At 43.7% G+C, this 13052-nt stretch overlaps 1 long non-coding RNA gene across 3 annotated transcripts in view; it reads left to right on the top strand.

Annotated features, from left to right (window-relative positions):
- The first annotated feature begins 165 nt into the window (after positions 1-165).
- LOC116087670 overlaps positions 166-13052 on the top strand; it is a 23946-nt gene continuing 11059 nt past the window's right edge. For 2 of the 3 annotated variants that reach the window (XR_004117551.1, XR_004117553.1), the window contains exon 1: positions 7335-7476. This is a non-coding gene — a long non-coding RNA (uncharacterized LOC116087670). Of the gene's footprint in view, positions 341-7334; positions 7477-13052 lie in introns of those variants that run through there. The other variant, XR_004117552.1, reaches the window with a different exon arrangement.

Genomic DNA, 13052 nt, shown 5'->3' with positions numbered 1-13052 from the left:
GAAATCTGCCTGCCTCTGCCTCCCAAGTGCTGGGATTAAAGGCGTGCACCACCACTGCCTGGCTAATTTTGCTCTCTTCTATGAGCTAGTGAATAGAATTCCATGCTGAGTGTTCACACCGTGACTCATGTGCAGGGTCTCACCCACTCTGCTGTCATCCTGTGCCATAACCAGCCTCGGCAAGTAGAGTTTTCCCAAACAGTTTAGGCATTTCAGAAATTCCCCAAGAGCTCTCTTTCTGAAAGTCATCTTTGAAAGCTGAGCGCTCGATTGCCAGATTGCCGGGCAGTAGGAGGAAGGTTATCTTTAGACTCTTCATCCCCAGGACCTTATTTGCCAGGTAATCCATCTCTTTGGCACTGCCATTTACATGGCTATTTTTTTTTCCTCAGCGGAAGAAGTAAATAAGTTCCGGGGTTTTGAGGCTATTTAAAGACCAGAAATCTTTAAGTTACCTTTAATTGTACTTTGTTTCGAAAGCCAGGGCCACATCTGATAAGGGCAACAGAGCGCAAATCTCTGCCAAAGGAGAAAAAAAAAGAACAACGAACAGTATCTTTTCTAGATATGGCTGGGACAGAGTGAGAGCCTGGCCCCGTGGTTATCTCTGAGCCTGTGCTGCTTATCAGCTTAGTAACACTGTGGTTAAGGTTATCTCCAAATAAAGGGAGCAGCACCGACAACCACAAGAGCAAAAGGAATCTGACGGCAGCAACCTCCTTTCCCAACAGACACACTAACTGCCATGGGACTCAAAGGCTTGTGTTCAACTGTTGCCCTGCATTCAGCAGGATGCTATGAAGTGTTCAGTTAATCGAAGCGTCATGTCCATGAGAGTCTCATTGCATGCGTTTTTGTATACAGGGTTGAAAACAAGTCTAGATAGAGTGTTAGCAGGTCTCAAACCCAGTATGAAGGCTAACCTAAGGTGCCTATTTAACGTATCAAGCAGACCTGGCCGCCAGGTTCTCCCATCAGCCTCCTCCCCCAGGTTCAGCCTCTTCCCCCAGCGACGCCACCCCCCCCACCCCCATCCCTGTCCCCAGTCCCTACCCGTTATAGAGTATGGCTGGCATTCCCTGGCCCTTACCCTAAGTTTCTCCAGCCCAGGGGCTGGGCTGCCATTTTCCCAGCTGCCCTTTGCTTTATAATCAAGCTATTCTGGTTACCTAGACCCTTCTGGTCTCCTGGCTTGCCCCTCTCCCCTCCCGTCTCTCCTCACATGCCCCCAGGTCATTCTCTCTCTCTCTCTCTCTCTCTCTCTCTCTCTCTCTCTCTCTCTCTCTCTCTCTCTCTCTCTCTCTCTCTCTCTCTCTCCTCTCTCAGACGTCGCTGTCTCTGGCTATGCTCTCCTGCATAAAAATAAAAAAAAAATCTTCTCCGTATTTTGGAAGTAGTCATGTTCTTCTTTTTATTTCCTTGTCATCCACAGAGAGCCACTAATTTTTTTTAGTTGCTTATTTGTAGCCAGCAGTTAGTGAATGATGCTTTAAAAATACTTTTTTTTTTTTTTTTTATATATTTTGGGGATAACCAACAGCTGTCTAATGAGGACCTAAAGCCCAGTCAACAGGAGGGAAATCATACCTAGTACTGTAAACCTAGCCAACCACCCACGGCTGGTGAGATCATAGACAATAGAGGAGAACCTACTACTGACACTTCCTTAAATCAACAAATTTCCATCTGAATTCTAAATACTCATCCCTATACCCATCCCCAGCAGGGCTATCTCCCCCGCCCCCATCAAAGAAGTCAGAGACCTGTCAAAATAGAACACTGACCATGGGACTAAAGCTGGTACATTGTGGGGCAGTGGTCTGTTCAGGCAACCTGAGCCCAGTCAAGTATAACTCTGGAACTCTAGTGATCTAGTGGGCAATAATTCTGCCTGCAAGGGACAGAAGAAGTTCGGCTGTGACTCCTGGGTCCCTGGCTCCTGTTTCACTCACAACCTCTCACAACGCCCCCCTCCCCTCCCTGCAGGAGATGTGTATTCTGTCACGTAGACAATGCCCCAAGCTCCCAGCATTCTAGCTGGACCCTACCCCAAGTCATCTGACCACAGCCAGGAATGCCCCGCCCCACAGATAGATAGATAGCCCCACCTCACAATATAAGGGGCAGTTTGTCCCCTCCTCTCTTTCTTGTTCCCCTCTCTTGCTCTTGCTCTCTTTCTCTCTTGCTCTCTCTCTCTCTTTCTCTTCTCCTCTCCTTCCTCTCCTTTCTTTCTTTCCACATGGTCATGGCCGGCTACTTTTCTCTTTCCTATAATCAAATATCTTATGACTGTGCGTTGCCTCCTATGCGTCGCACAGCCCTAGCATCTGCAGCAGAGAGACACGGGTCCACAGTACATCACAACACAATGCAACAGGGAACATGGCAGCAGAGAGACCGGAAAGATTATAGATCTTAGAACTCAGAAGTCAGCTGTGAGACAGTGTCTTCTACATAAGGCAATGAAGCTGCACTCACAAAATCTCAGAACTATGGTCGACAAGCCAAGACCTGAGCAATGGCAACACCAATCCACATGCACATGTGGACGGGGAAAATGTCATAGAAATCCTGCCTTAGATGAAAAGCCACAGGCAATTGAAGACTGAGAAAGGGAAAATCCGTCTCCTCCAGGGACGAGTGCCCAAGTGATTTTCCAGTCACAAGTACTCATCCCTGAAGTCAAATGTGCAATACAATGACACTAAATTGATTCAATTGGTTGCATTTGTATATGTATTTGTTTATCTATGGAACAATAATAACTAAAGAGGCTTGAGAGAAATTTGGGGAGGGATATGGGACGAGTTGGAAGTAGAAGAAGGAAGGGGGAAATAATCTGATTATATTTTAATTATTTTTATAAAGGAAAACTATATATACATAAAATGGTATTATTCTGCTTCCTTTTCGGGTAACATTCCATACATCAGAGAACAGATGCTGAGAGATGTTTCTACTGGACTTCCAGTCGAATGGACTAAGCTTGGTTTTATTGTCAGTTTCAGAGTTACTTAAGCAAATGGTAAAAATAGACCACCTTGTGTCGGCCGCCTTACCCGTCCAGTGGAAATAAGGAGGCAAACAACGAGCCCTTCTCCATGCAGTTTAATCAGGAACCTTCATTTTTACTTCTTCTCTAGCTAGCTTCTTTTATATTCTTCTATATCTTCTTCTTACATCTTACTAGTTACATCTTACTTCTCTCTCCTACATACTTACTCCTAATTCTTATATCTTACATCTATCCTTACATACTTACCCCTAATTCTCTACATACTTACTATTATCTCTACATCTTCTTTCCTATCTGCCTCTAGCCCCCAGCCCTGTGGGTTAAATACTTTCCCTGGTCCCAATCAGCATCAGCTACGTGGCAAAGCATAATAGGCTGCGGAAAAATCATGCCAGCTTGCACCACAAACTAGAGGCACACAGCTTTTCCAACTAAGGCTTGTTTATCTCAATGCTCTCTGCTCTGGCCAGAGACCAGGTGTTCAATATATATGTACAGGGTGGCAGCTGCGGCTCCCCACAACCTTGCACATATCTGTTATAAGTAGGTCAATCAGAAGGTTATCAGCCTTATGAGTTTATTATGCCTTACCCCTTGATATCAAATTCTCTGTCCATCATTATATGTTTAGAAAGTTATGCTAAAAGTGGTTCACACTACACGATTTAAAAATAAAGAGATGAATGTAAAGCTGGGCCTTTGGTTCCTTTGCTTTTCTTCAAGTTCTGTTCCATTAAGAACTTGAGCTGAATGCTGGGCGGTGGTGGCGCATGCCTTTAATCCCAGCACTTGGGAGGCAGAGGCAGGTGGATTTCTGAGTTCGAGGCCAGCCTGGTCTACAGAGTGAGCTCCAGAACAGCCAGGGCTACACAGAAAAACCCTGTCTCGAAAAACCAAAAAAAAAAAAAAAAAAAAAAAAATTATTTGTATGGAATACCTTGAGAACTATAGGTATTTTTGATCAAATATAGTTAAATATACTTGAATATTTGATGAAACTGTTTGGGAAGAACTAGGAGGTATGGCCTTGTTGGACAAAATGTATTAGAGGTTTTAAAAGACTCATGTGATTCCCAGTGCTTCTCCTAAGCCGTGTGTGTGTGTGTGTGTGTGTGTGTATTGTGGTTGAAGATCAATAGGTAAACTCTCAGCTGTTACTTGCTTCTGTCATCATGAACTCTCACCCCCTGGAACCATAAGCCAAACTAAACACTTTCTTTCATATGTTGCCTTGGCCGTGGCATTTTATCACAGCAATGGAAGAGTGAATAATACACCTTGCTTCCTATTCAAAGAGTAGAGAGAGCTCTTACAAAGTGCTGAGGGAAATAAAGCGAATATACAAATATTGTTAGAGCAAAGTAGAGAGGATAAATGACAAGAGATGGCACATGCAGGCTTTGATTTTTTTCAAATCCTATTTTTTAATAAGGGTTCTTAAATGCTTTACCTTCCCTTCTAGCCCACCACCCACCAGAGGTAGTGGAAAAGAAAAGTTTTTATGATTTGAGGGAAGTGGACCTGTTTAGAAATGGTTCTTTGGAGCAAATCTCATCTGTGTTGTCAGGAAATCAGCAGTTCAGTTTACAGGTCAGCAGCGGCAGCTCGATCCACTCGAAAACGTTTCACAGATATACTAGCAGTCCAGTTTGGTAGGGTTGGGATGGCAAACATGAATCAGCAGTGGTGGCACAACCTAGCAGAGAAAGCCAGGCCTTAGCAGAACTGCCTCAAATCAGCGAGACAGAGTTTCTCTGTATAGCCTTGGCTGTCCTGCAACTTACTCTGTAGACCAGGTTGGCCTCGAACTCAGAAATCTGCCTGCCTCTGCCTCCCAAGTGCTGGGATTAAAGGCGTGTGCCACCACTGCCAGGCTTGTGCCTCTGTCTTGATGAAGTGAAGATCAGCTGACACGAGAGATCAAGAAGCATTGCAGAGCTAGCTCTATAAACAAGTGCCTCTCACAGTCCGTTGAGTCCTATTTATACTCCCTCCAAATATCACGTGTCTCCATGGGTCTTGCCTCATCAAGTGCCTTCCTCAGCATGAGTCTTAGCAAAACTCTCCATGAGTCCGTATTAGCTGACATCGCTCTGTCAACCTGCTGGAGTCTGTGGAAGCAGCAAGAACCCTCAGTACACCATCAGAAGTTTTTGGGCGCCCTTCCTCTCTGTGGAGTCCTGACAAAAGGAGCTCAACTATGCAACGGAAGGCGGACCAATACATGCGTGGTGATAGGGAAGGATCCTTCATCACGTGTCCTTTTCACCTGTGTCTGCTGTGTGCTATGTCTGCTTCAGAGAAATGTTTCTTCACATGTCTGCTTTAGCAGAACATCCTTTCACTTCTATCCACTTCAGGAAAACACTCCTTCACGTGCTTGCCCCAGCAAAATACCATCCAACACAACTGACTTTCCAAAGAAACCAAAGATTCCACTTCAGGCACATAAGAGCCTCAAGGCGTTAGTACGGAAGAGTATCAGGTACTGTGGGAGAAATAATAACAGTTCTAGGGTTTCTCTGTGTAGCCCTGGCTGTCCTGGAACTCACTCTGTAGACCAGGCTGGCCTCAAACTCAGAAATTTGCCTGCCTCTGCCTCCCAAGGGTTACACCATTTTTAATAGTTCTCAATTTCAGTGTTTCCTGTCAATCCGAATTCCCTGGAGGAGCTGAGTATAGCAGTATATGCTTCTCATCACGGCACTTGAAATTGAAGGCAAAGGGATTGTTGTACTTTAAAAAGATACATGTATTTGTTTGTTTGTTTTAAAATGTGAATAAGTATTTTGCCTGCATGCATGTCTGTATACCTCATGTGTGACTAGTGCCCATAGAAAGCAAAAGAGAGTGTTGGAACTAGAGTCACAGACCTGGAACTGAGCTGGAGCTGGAGTTACAGACAGATGTGAGCTGCCGCGTGAGGACTGGGAACTGAACGGTGGTTCTCTACAAGAGTAGTGAGTGCTGTTAACCTGGGCACCAACCCCTAGCCCTGGGTTGCTGTAATATTAAGACCAGTCTGTGCTAAATAGCAAGTTCAAGGCAAGCCTGGCCTATATATAGTACAATCCTATATAGAAGGGAAGGAAGAAAGCAAAAGAGAAAGAGAAGAAAGAAGGAAATAAAAGAAAAAGGAGTGAGTGGAGCCATCTCGCAGCTCCATGGACCTTGGGTTCTCTCAGGCGGAGGTTTAAAAGGTCCTGGAAAATAAAGGGTGTCGAGAACAAGAGAAAGGAGGCCAAGTATCATTCATATCAAGGCTTCATTTTACTTAGGGATATTTTGAGACTATATAGGCACAGGGAAAACTGAAACTGAATCTCCAGGTACAAGATATATGCTGAAGTGGGGTGGGGGGAGGGAGAGACAACAAAGGAGTAAAGGAATGAAGATGTCATGAAAAACTGTTTGAAATTACTAGTCTCATACTCTATCCACTGGGTATAGGATAGGTCTTCAAATTGGTATTTTGAAAAATTCCCAGGTATGGTGTGTGTGCGTGCGTGCGTGCGTGCGTGTGTGTGTGTGTGTGTGTGTATTATGTGTGTGTACATTTGCGTTATGTGAAGCTGTGTGCATGGAGACCAGAGGTCAATGTTGGATGTCCTGTACCACTTTCCATCTTAGTTTCTGAGACAAGGTCTCTCATGGATCCTAGAGCTCATTGATTTGTCTAGACTGGCTGGCCATGGGTTCTAAGGGGTTTACTTGTCTCTGTGTCCCCAGTGATGGGGTTAGAGATGTGATATCTAGATGCTTACCTTAGGTTTGCACAGCAGTTACCCCACCCCATAGGTAGTTCTGATACTGTCACGTCAGAGGCAGAAAAATCAGGATTCCAGAGCAATCAAAAAGCAGCTAAGTGTTCAGCTCAGAAAGGGAAAATAATCAGGCATGAGTGGTAACAAACTGAAGAGCATTTTAAATAACAGTAATTCACTTTTACTTTAAATTTTTTTTTATAGCTATTTCAACTTTGCTAAGGAGATTAACTTTCAAGGACTCTAAGAATCTGCTGAAAGTCACATAGCTAACAACTAGCAGACGCAAGGCTGAAGGTCACGGACTCCAGAACTTTAAGTTAACTGCTGGTGTTTCTGGAGGGAGTTCATCCTATGTGACACAGGCAAGCTGCAGTTATTTTTTTGGAGGCCATAGATGCTACGGGAAGGGCGTTTGTACTTAGTATGCCTATAGAGACTTACTGGAATTTTTGAGCAGAGTTGTTCATTTAGTAACAATGTATCATTATGATGGAAAGAAGGAATTGGATGTAAACCCAGTTAGAAGCCCAAGCAGAAAGAATCCAGGGGGAAAACAAAGTCCTTGGCTATGGTTGCAGAGGTTAGAACTATTTTGTGGCTAAACAAAAACAATGTCTCCCAACTTCCCACCAGCTGGGATTCCATGACTCAAGAGATTTGACTTACACGAATCAAAGACTTAACCAAACAAAGGTAAATGCCAGAGATCATTGTTTTTTCCATTATGACACAAACACAGCAGATCAGAACTGGCAGTTGTTATCATCAAAGCTGCAGGAACTTCAATATTGTTTTGGCTGTGGTAAGAGCAACAGTTGACAGAGGGAGTGAACAGTAATTCGAAATTTTCTTACTTTCTGGTAACAGATCTTTGTCGCTATGCCCACATCTGTAGTCATTCATATGATGAACGTGTTCCATCAGAATCTGTGGGGTACTGGTGGTATAGCTCAGGGCTTGTCTAAAATGACAAAGACTTAGTTTTCATCCCCAACACCACTGGGGGGGGGGATGTGTGGGTAAAACCCAGTGGGATGGTTTGGTAACCGGAGACGGTAAGTGTTGTACCATACTGATGCAAAAAGAATTTTAGATGTGGAAAAAAAAATCCATGAGGTTTTATGGGTAAATCTGTAATTTCCACTAGATATTTACAAAATTAAGTCTCTCTCTCTCTCTCTCTCTCTCTCTCTCTCTCTCTCCTATCTCTTGGTTCTGAAAATACAAAAAATTTCTACAGAGTAATGTGTGTGATCAGCAATGGTCAAAGGCTGTCTAGGTTTGGGGCTAAGTGTTTCGGAGAAGGTATTGATAGAAAAGTAAAACATGACCACAAGGACAGGCTGGTACAAAAAGTCTAGTAAAACAAGAGAGGCATGCTGACTCATCAGTCTAGATGTATCGGAGCATCAATATTGACATCAGTCAGCTCTTACAGAAACAAGGCAGCGGACTGGCAAGACGGCTCAGCAGTTCAAGGTGCCTGCCACTGAGCCTTGATGACTTGAGTTCAACCCACATGAGGAGAGAAGTGACTCCCCCAAGTTGTCCTCTGACCTTCACAGACATGCATGCTCACAGTTCCCCTACCCACCCATACACAGAGACAGAAAGATAGAGTAACAAATACAAATGAAAACCGTTAGAAACAAACAACCTTTAAAGCCAGGCCTGGCTGTATGCTCCTCCTGGTTGGCACTCAGAAGGATCCTGAATTCAAGACCAGCCTGAATTTGAGGCCAGCTTGGGCAACATAAGAAGACCTGTTTTAAATGAATAAGCAAAACCAGCAACAAAAAGTGAAGAACAACAAATGGAAATCCAAATAGAAGTATGAGACGTAGAAGACTTTTTTTTTTTTCTCTCGAGACAGGGTTTCTCTGTGTAGCCCTGACTGTCCTGGAACTCACTCTGTAGATCAGGCTGGCCTTGAACTCAGAAATCCGCTTGCCTCTGCCTCTCAAGTGCTGGGATTAAAGGCATATGCCACTGCAGCCCGAAGCATAGGAAAACTACAGTGCTCTTACCTGCTGAGCCATCTCACCAGCCCTACTGATCCTACTTTTATGGAGTAGAGTAAGGAGAAGACACAGAAGGTTGAGACTGTTAGAACGAGGTCTCCTTCAGCTCTGTGGACATGAAAGAGTTAAGCACTTGCAGCTGCAGTTACTTGGTCCAATCCTTTGCAGTACAGGGGTTTCTTCCCTTTTCCATTTTCCTTTCCCCATTCCTCTCTCTCTCTCTCTCTCTCTCTCTCTCTCTCTCTCTCTCTCTCTCTCTCTCTCTCTCTCTCTGGCTGTCCTGGAACTCTTTGTAGACTAGGCTGGTCTCGAACTCACAGAGATCCTCCTGCCTCCTCCTCCCGAGAGTGCTGAGATGAAAGGAATGCCCCACCACCCCGGGCAAGGGTCTTTTCCACAGTAGCACTAAGCCTGGAAGTCACCCAGTCATTCTTATACCATCAGAAGTCAGGGCTCCAGAGAGGGAGCGTCTTTGCTTCGTTTGGAGAAGACGCGGGGAGAAAGCCTCTCCCCATGTCTCCATATCTATTCCATGGCCGACGACAGATAGTACCAAAAGGCCACAGTCATTGCTCATATGTGCATTTGGAAATCAAATTTTTGAGCAGTCGCCACCAAAGATGCTGAGTATCTTTGCAAAGACAACATGAAACCTTGCTAAAGGGAGCCCCAGAGGGGACCTGTGCTAAGGTGGGAAGTAAGACTACAGAAAAAGAGATGAGCGTCAAAGAACAGCATCTACAGAGAATGATGGGGTATGAGGATAGAGCACCAACAGATGCCAGGTACACAAGATGATGAGCTAGGAGGACTCCAGGAGGACCACAGTGGCTGTATTTTTTTCTTAGCCAGGTGTAGCTGAATGAATCACCACTCTTTAATGAAGAAAATTGGAAGGGATGCTGAAATAGATAACTCCAAACTGTTTGTCACTTACAGTGGGGTATATGAATATATGCATATATTTACTTAATTTAGCTAGAGACTCTAATTTATTCCCTAGTGTGGGCTAAGTCATCAACAGTTCTACTTTTTTTTTTTTTTTTTTTAAATAGAACAGAATCTCTGCAATGTTGTTAGCCAGAGCCAGGTGGGTCCAGAGGACAATTATAGCCAAGGTCTTTTTTTTTAACCCAGAGCGGAAAGACTAGAGCGGACATCTCTCAAACAGAAGAAACATATGGTGGGTGAGATGTGGTATAACCCTGGACAGTGGCTTCAAGGATGAATGAATAGGTCAAGGCTAACCAGGAGAATCCAATTGAGCTCTTCAAGCTATGCTGTGCTATAGTGAAAAAGTTTTGCAGGAGAGGCACCTGGTGCAGCCACTGAATGGCTTACAGGGGATAACATGTAGCATTCTGCAGTTGCTGTGCAATTATCTAAACTATCTCAGGCACTCATCACCTTAAGTCATCACCAGGCAGTCGAGACAAAGCGAGACACACAGGGAGAAGCTTTTAACAGTAATTTGTAGCAAAGATGTTTGGAGTAATAGCACACTGCTTGTTACCACTGGCTTTTGTGTTAATCACCTAATTGCAAATTGGCTTTCTTTAATGTCTGGATACCAGGGAAATAATCCTACCCTTTCTGAGTCCTTTATATCCTATTATTTGAATTTATACAGAACATGCCTGTACATACAGATTTTAAAAGAAAATATGGAGGAATTGAATACTTTGGTGGGTGGTGGCGGCAGAGAAATCAGCCCAGTGAATCATAAAGTTGCACCCTGTATCCATGGCTCATAGACAGGACAGAATAAAAAGGGAAAAAAAAAGAAAAAAGAAAACATACAAATGCCTGTGGCAAACTTGCTTTGGAAGGCTGAAGCAAGAAGGTCAGGAATTTGAGATCAGCATGTGCCACATAGTAAGGACTTTGTTCAGAACTAAGCAAAAGAAAAAGCAAGCAAAAATAACAAGAACGTGTTCTGAGAAAAATAAACGTTATTCACCGAAACCTACACTAAACTCAGTGAGATGATATTGAAGACATTTGTCCATTCTGGTCCTATCTCTTTAAACAGTAAACCTTCTCTTGGAGGCTGTTGGGAGACAGAGTCTTTGTCTGTAACCACTAGCCTGGTATCTGGCAACCTTCTGCCTCTGCCTCCCAAGAGCTGGGGTTCCAGGGATTGTTAATCCTAAGATTCATTGGAGCAATAACTATCGCACCATTTTGGGCCAAATCTGAAGCAAGTTTTATTAAACATTAATTACTAACCAAGAGATGGATTTTGGTCAGGACTACTCCCTGGAATTTCCCAGCTGAGTGGCCCTGAGACTGTGTACCAGGGGGTTATAAAGAAAAAATAAAAACCAATAGGCCACCGTACTTTCCCATGGGGCTTTTGTTATGTTCCAAGAACTACAACTCCCAGCATTCCAGGAGGTCCTGGGGCGAGTGGGGCTTATAGATTAATTTTGAGTATTACTGAATGAGCCATATATGAGCCACAGATCTGATCTAAGAGTTAAGCTAATTGATACACTTTGCTTGCTGTAGAGATGAGGGAGAGTGGTGGCTCAGTGGTTAAGAGCACTTGCTACCTGTGGAAAGAATTGGAGTTTCTAGCTCCCATGTTGAATATCTTACAACTACCTGCAACTATAACTCTAGAGGATCTGACAGTCTTCTGGCTTCCACGGGCGCAGGGACACAGACACACACTCAGACATGTACACTGAAAACAAAATATTTTCTCTGTTTTGTTGTTGTTTGCTTGTTATTTTGGATAAGGTCTCTATTGTGTAGCTCTGGTTGTCTTGAAACCCAGAGAAATAAATCCACCTCATTCTGCCTCCCAAGTGCTGGGGTTAACGGTGTCCACTACCTCCACATCTGGCCTTTTTTTAAGAAAAAAAAAAATGACCTCCATTGTCCACTAATGAAACTGACCACTGTGGTGGCAGACACCTTTAAACCCAGCACCCAGGAAGAAAATGTAGGAGGAACTATCAGTTTGAGATTAGCCCATCTACATAGCAATCCAAAACAGCCAGGATTACATAGAGAGAACCTGTCTCTAACTAACTAACTAACTAACTAACTAACTAACTAACTAACTAGCGTTAGCTAACCAGTCAACCAACTAACTAACTAACTAACTCTAGAAAGGAAGGAAGGAAGAAGGAAAGAGAAAGAAGGAAAGAAAAGAAAATGGCCACTAGCCAGTGGTTTTTTATGGAATTTGTTAATGTAAAAATCTAACATGACACTCTACATGGTCATCTTTAGTCCTTATGTATATGATGTTCAAAATACACAGATGTATAGTAAACTGACCCGAATAAGTAGGGTCTAAGTAAACTAGATAGAAGTAAGCTCCCCCTCCTTCCCTCCTCCTCCCTTCCCTCCCCCCTCCCCCCCTCTTCTGCCTTCCACAGGCTCCTCTAGCAAATGATCAACTGGCTACAGAACTCCATACAATTCTCCAAGTAAGACACAAAGAAGAAAGCTCTTCCTAATGTTAAAATAAATGATGTAGATATTTTGCAATGTTTTCAAGATTGTTATTTCTGATGCTTTGGCTTCGGCAACAGCAAAGAGATCTATTAAGGAAGAAAGAAAGAAAGAAAGAAAGAAAGAAAGAAAGAAAGAAAGAAAGAAAGAAAGGAAGGAAGGAAGGAAGGAAGGAAGGAAGAAATTTGCAAGGCCGGGCGGTGGTGGTGCACGCTTTTAGTCCCAGCACTTGGGAGGCAAAGTCAGGCGGGTTTCTGAGTTCGAGGCCAGCCTGGTCTACAAAGTGAACTCCAGGACAGCCAGGGCTACAAAGAAACCCTGTCTTGGAAAAGAAAAGAAAAGAAAAGAAAAGAAAAGAAAAGAAAAGAAAAGAAATTTGCAGCCTTACATCTCTGGATTAGTCTTATCTGTCCAAAGTGTCTGGAGCAGGGAAAGTCAGTTTTTCTATTTAGTTTTATCAGTTAGTTTTTTCGAGGGTAAATCCATCCAGTCTTTCTAAAGCCTGGTTTTGCAGTTTTGCACAGCCCTTTCACATCAAGATTATGTTCACTGCAGAGCCCTTTAAGCCCCTAGTCATGTCTAGTAAAGGCGTATTTTCACCCAGAATACCGCATCCACCGCAGCCTCAAAAATTTGTTTAAATCACTCCAGTCATTGGACAAGCAAGGACATGCACCTGTGTCCCAGCATGCAGGGCAGTGTCAGAGCTGAGCAGAGCAGGCTGTTCATCCTCTTGAGTGTTTCCATTTTCTCAGGGGGTGTTGAAATATTGCTCTTGTG

Source organism: Mastomys coucha, unplaced genomic scaffold (assembly GCF_008632895.1).
Source record: "Mastomys coucha isolate ucsf_1 unplaced genomic scaffold, UCSF_Mcou_1 pScaffold13, whole genome shotgun sequence".
NCBI classification, from domain to species: domain Eukaryota; kingdom Metazoa; phylum Chordata; class Mammalia; order Rodentia; family Muridae; genus Mastomys; species Mastomys coucha.
The sequence above is the reverse complement of the archived record's forward strand: the minus strand, read 5'-3'. Positions and strand labels throughout refer to the sequence as shown.